This window comes from Aegilops tauschii, chromosome 6 (genome assembly GCF_002575655.3).
Source record: "Aegilops tauschii subsp. strangulata cultivar AL8/78 chromosome 6, Aet v6.0, whole genome shotgun sequence".
Lineage (NCBI taxonomy): Eukaryota > Viridiplantae > Streptophyta > Magnoliopsida > Poales > Poaceae > Aegilops > Aegilops tauschii.
The window spans coordinates 193,168,138-193,174,318 of NC_053040.3; the positions used below are offsets into that span (position 1 = coordinate 193,168,138).

Here is a 6,181-nt window from a genome sequence, read left to right on the forward strand (position 1 = left end):
TCGTTTCTTAAAGTTTGGGGTTGCGATGCTTATGTGATGAAACTTCAACCTGATAAGCTCGAACCTAAATCGGAGAAATGTGTCTTCATAGGATACCCAAAGGAAACTGTTGGGTACACCTTCTATCACAGATCCGAAGGCAAGACATTCATTGCTAAGAATGGATCCTTTCTAGAGAAGGAGTTTCTCTCGAAAGAAGTGAGTGGGAGGAAAGTAGAACTTGATGAGGTAACTGTACCTGCTCCCTTATTGGAAAGTAGATCATCACAGAAACCAGTTTCTGTGACACCTACACCAATTAGTGAGGAAGTTAATGATAATGATCATAAAACTTCAGATCAAGTTATTACTGAACCTCGTAGGTCAACCAGATTAAGATCCGCACCAGAGTGGTACGGTAATCCTGTTCTGGAGGTTATGTTACTAGACCATGACGAACCTACGAACTATGAAGAAGCGATGGTGAGCCCAGATTCCGCAAAATGGCTTGAGGCCATGAAATCCGAGATGGGATCCATGTATGAGAACAAAGTATGGACTTTGGTTGACTTGCCCGATGATCGGCAAGCAATTGAAAATAAATGGATCTTCAAGAAGAAGACTGACGCTGACGGTAATGTTACTGTTTATAAAGCTCGACTTGTTGCGAAAGGTTTTCGACAAGTTCAAGGGATTGACTATGATGAGACCTTCTCACCCGTAGCGATGCTTAAGTCTGTCCGAATCATGTTAGCAATTGCCGCATTTTATGATTATGAAATTTGGCAAATGGATGTCAAAACTGCATTCCTGAATGGATTTCTGGAAGAAGAGTTGTATATGATGCAACCGGAAGGTTTTGTCGATCCAAAGGGAGCTAACAAAGTGTGCAAGCTCCAACGATCCATTTATGGACTGGTGCAAGCCTCTCGGAGTTGGAATAAACGCTTTGATAGTGTGATCAAAGCGTTTATTCCAAGTGGGTGAAATAAGTCTCTTCGCTTGAATTTTAGAACTTAGAATTTATTACCCTAGAAAAAAAAAGAAAAACCTAATCCTTTGAATCTTTGGTATCCTTCAAATCTTCGCTATACTTCGAGTCTTCGATACGCTTCGAATCCTTATGGGGAAGTCTATAAATTATACGTCCCTTGCTTGAATCATAATGACTTACTTCAATTTTGACCCTATCCCCCATCAGTATTCGTATAGAACTAGACCGTATCTTTCCTGAAATATAGCCTAGGATGATGGTGTCATTCTCTAGCCGAACGCGGAACATTCCATTGGGTAGGGATTCCATAACTAAACCTTCGAAAGTTACTTTTGCTTCTCTCGGGTTTTTTTTCTCTCCTATTTTTTTCTGTCATATTTTTTTCCTCCTATTTTTCTATTTTTAATTTAAAAATAGGAAGGGCGAGATAGAATTCGAGCACTATAGGCGGGGCGATTACCATATATAACATAAGACTTCTCCCCCAATTCTGTTTAGTCGAGCTTCTCGATCTGTCATTATTCCTCGAGAAGTAGAAAGAATAGCAATTCCCATTCCACCCAAAACTTTAGGAATTCCTTGATAGTTGGTATAAATTCGTAAGCCGGGTCGGCTGATACGCTTTAAAAAAGGTTCTTGTTCTATATATTCCTTTTCTAGTCTTTCTCTTTTGATGTCGCAAAGTTGAAACCAAGAAATATCTGTTACGTTCCTGATGTTTCCGAACACTTTCAATAAAACCCTCTCGTAGAAGTATTTTAACAATGTTTTCGGTAATATTTGTAGATACTACTCGAACTGTTCATTTTTTATTCATGTCCGCATTTCTTATAGAGGTTAGTAAATCAACAATAGTGTCCTTGCCCATAAGACTCTAATTCTAGGTTCCTCCTAATTTTTCTATAATCAACATGTTTTTTCATTTTGGATTTTAAAACATATACGTAAAACACAATCTCCTAAATTAATTCTTTGGTCTCAATTTCGCCTACTAGTATTTATAATACTTCAGGAGCTAATGAAACTATTTTGGTAAAATTCAATTCTCTCAATTCCTCGGCAATCGCGCCAAAAACTCGAGTTCCTTTTGGATTGCCTTTTTGATCAATTATAACCGCAGCATTGTCATCATAGCGGATTATTATACCGTCTTCGCATTTGAACTCTTTACATGTACGTACAATTACAGCTCGAATTACTTCGGATCTTTCTAGAGGCATTTGGGGCAATGCGTCTTTGATTACAGCAACAATAACATCACCAATACGAGCATATCGCTGATTACCAGCAGCTCCTATGACTCGAATACACATCAATTTTCGAGCTCCACTATTATCTGCTACATTTAAAAGGGTCTGAGGTTGAATCATATTATTTTTTATTTTGATTTCAATTTGTTATTTCAATGCAAAAGGATGAAAGAAATATTGTCTTTCCAGAAAGAAAAACCGGGCATTTTTTTTATCTTCCATACCCCTTTTAGGGTTCTATATCTCTAATCGAATAAATTGACTTCGTATGGGCATTTTACTGGCAGCTATGGAGATAGCTGCTCTAGCTACAGTTTCAGATACTCCCCCCATTTCATAAAGTATACGACCAGGTTTAACAACGGATACCCAATATTCGGGGGACCCCTTTCCCGAGCCCATACGTGTTTCCGTGGGTCTTAGTGTAACCGGTTTGTCGGGAAATATACGTACCCATATTTTTCCACCACGACGTGCATATCGTGTTATTGCTCTTCGTCCTGCTTCTATCTGTCTCGCCGTGATCCAAGCGGGTTCAAGTGCTTGAAGAGCATATCTACCAAAACAAATACGATTGCCTCGGCAGGATTTTCCTTTCATTCTTCCTCTATGTTGTTTGCGAAATCTGGTTCTTTTGGGGTTATAGTCGATGGTTCTCTTTCTTAGTTCCATCTCTACTGCAAAACTGGACATGAGAGTTTCTTCTCATCCAGCTCCTCGCGAATGGAATGAGAAAGCATGTAAATTTCTCTAATTCATAATATTCAAAAATATTACGGTACGGATAGATACACATTAATAGATAATAGAATAAGTTCGGTTTTTTTTATATTGAATTTGTTAAAACAGAAAAATATAATATATAGTCAAAAAAGAAGATCTAGAATATATCCAGATGTGTGTGTATATTTATCTAAATTCTATATTTATAGATAATGGAATCCTTCTTTAAAAAATCCTTATTTTTACTCTTATTGAATCGCGGTAAAGTATTCTAATTCAATAAGAATTTCGCGGGCGAATATTTACTCTTTCCTGTCTTATTTGTTAATTTATAAACTTACCAAATAAGACAATTTTTTTGGTTTGTTCCGCCATCCCACCCAATGAAGTGTTAGGATTCTTTTCAATAAAATCCTATGGAATCATAGGTTCTGTCGTTCCCACTGCTTCTCCTTGAATGGTTAGGTCTGAATCCCGCAACGGAGCTTCCAAAAAATTTCTTTGCGAGTTAATTTTTCTCAGTTTTATTAACCCGGGCGGCTCTTTATTATTGCTTTAAATTTGTAGTTCTTGTTTCAAGTTACAATTTTTAATTCTCTATTATTTTTATTATATTGATGCTTTATCACATTGCCTTTTATGATGTAATTCATAGACCATACATAGTGGAATCCTATATCTTATTTATTTCCTCTTCCTTCTTTCTATCATCCCGCCCTTTATCCACATCCCTTTAGTTTTGCTTCACAACCTAGAATCCCTTTTCTTTTTTAGAGAAAAAAATTGCAGTTGCTACAACTATATGACACATCTACTCATTTATGATAGAGGTATTTATTCATATAGTGACTGTTTCTTAGTTAGGATCTCGACAATACGAAGCAATAGGTTGGTTATTAGTTAATTTTCTATAATTACTAAGTTTTTTTCTTAAAAAGGAAAAAATAATGAGTCACACACTAAGCATAGCAATTATATTAAATGATTTATCAATTTTCATTAAATCTTATAGAAAGAGGTATAATTTCTTCTTTTGCAGGGATTTCAGGAAAAAAGTCTCTTGTCATTTTTTATTCTATCAATGGACAGAATCCGAAGACAAGATTACTTATTCTTCGTCTACGAATATCCAAATTTTTACACCTAATACTCCATAGATAGTCCGAATTGGATAGCAGCAATAATCAATTTTAGCGCGAATTGTTTGGAGGGGAAGTCTACCCTTTTTAATAGATTCGGCGCGTGCAATTTCTTTTCCTCCGAGACGACCCGCAATTTTTACTTTTACTCCCCTTATATCTGCTTTTTTAGTTAATTCAATGGCTTTTTTCATTGCCTTTCGGAATGAAACTCTATTTTTTAATTGGAAAGCTATATATTCTGCAAGAATGTTAGGCTGTCTATAAGATTCTTTCACTTTTTCGATAGAAATATTAAATCTCTGGTTTACAGAGTTAATTTCCTTTTGTAGATCTTTCTCTAATTCTTCGATTGCTCCTTTTTTCTTTAATAAATTTGGGAATCCAATATGGATTATGACGTGGATCGTATCGATTTCTTTTTGGATTTCTATATGTGTAATTACTTCAGAACTTGAACCTGAGTCCATTTTTCTATTATGTGTAATTACTTCGGAACTTGAGTCTGATTCTATTTTTCTATTCGAGCCCTTTTTCCTATTCTTTTGTATATAGTTCTTGATACAATCCCTTATTTTTTTATCTTCCTGTAGACCTTCAGAATAATTTTTTGGTTGTGCGAACCAAAAGGAATGGTGTTTTTGGGTTGTACCAAGTCTGAAACCGAGTGGATTTATTTTTTGTCCCATATTTTTCTATTCTATATTTTTTTTACCGGGAATCGAAATCTTAGATGGATCTAAAGGTTATTTAGATTTCTTTACTATATTTAGTACAATTGTTATATGACACATGCTTTTTTTTATGGGGAAACTACGTCCTCGAGCTCGAGGTCTGAATTTCTTCATAATAGTACTCCTACTGACTTCGGCTTTAGTAATAAATAAATTCGCTTTGTCGAAATCCCTATAATGAGTAGCATTTGCGGCTGCCGAATAAACCAACTTTAAGATGGGATAAGATGCTCGATAGGGCATGAGGTTCAGTATCATAACAGTTTCCTCGTAGTAACGCCAGCGAATCTCGTCAAGAACTCTTTGTGCTTTGAAAACAGACATAGGGATACGTTTTTGTGCTTTGAAAACTCTCTCGAACTTAAGTAGACGATCGGTTGGAACTTTCCTTGCGAGTTTCCTTAGCCCACTTTTCTTCTTCTTTATCCTAGGGATATACTTTACTAGTTTGAAACTTGTCATAAATAAGGTTATTCCCCGCCTACCTTTACTTTATTTTGAATCTTTTTTTCTTCTTAATCTTTCTATTCAGAATTCAGTTAACGACGAGATTTAGTATCCTTTCTTGCATTTTCATATCTCGTGAAATGCCGAGTATGCACGAATTCCCCCAATTTGCGACCTACCATAGGATTTGTTATGTAAATAGGTATATGTTCCTTTCCATTATGAATCGCGATTGTATGGCCAACCATTGTGGGTAGAATGCTAGATGCCCGGGACCACGTTACTATTGTTTCTTTCTCCTCCTTCATATTGACCTTTTCTATCTTTGCCAATAAATGATGAGCTACAAAAGGATTCGGTTTTTTTCGTGTCACAGCTGATTACTCCTTTTTTCCTTTTTAAAGAGTGGCATTCTATGTCCAATATCTCGATCGAAGTACGGAGGTCAGAATAAATAGAATAATGATCAATGGAAAAAAGCAAAAAATCCTTTAGCTGGATAAGGGGCGGATGTAGCCAAGTGGATCAAGGCAGTGGATTGTGAATCCACCATGCGCGGGTTCAATTCCCGTCGTTCGCCCATCGCATTATTGCAAATTCCAAAAATGCAATTTTCCATATTCCTAGTTACATATTTACTTACGGCGACGAAGAATAAAACTATCGCTATATTTTTTCCTTTTCCTAGTTCTTCTTCCAAGCGCAGGATAACCCCAAGGGGTTGTGGGTTTTTTTCTACCAATGGGATCTTTCCCTTCACCGCCCCCATGGGGGTGGTCCACAGGGTTCATAACTACCCCTCTTACTACGGGGCGTTTACCTAGCCAACACCTAGATCCGGCTCTACCCAAACTTTTTTGGTTCACCCCAACATTACCCACTTGTCCGACTGTTGCTAAGCAGTTTTGGGATACT

At 36.6% G+C, this 6,181-nt stretch overlaps 1 long non-coding RNA gene across 1 annotated transcript; it reads left to right on the forward strand.

Annotated features, from left to right (window-relative positions):
• The first annotated feature begins 468 nt into the window (after positions 1–468).
• LOC141025596 (uncharacterized) lies at positions 469–5,255 on the forward strand. The gene is made up of 2 exons (XR_012187545.1): positions 469–2,868; positions 3,911–5,255. It is a non-coding gene; the product is annotated as an uncharacterized lncRNA (long non-coding RNA).
• The last annotated feature ends 926 nt before the right edge of the window (positions 5,256–6,181 follow it).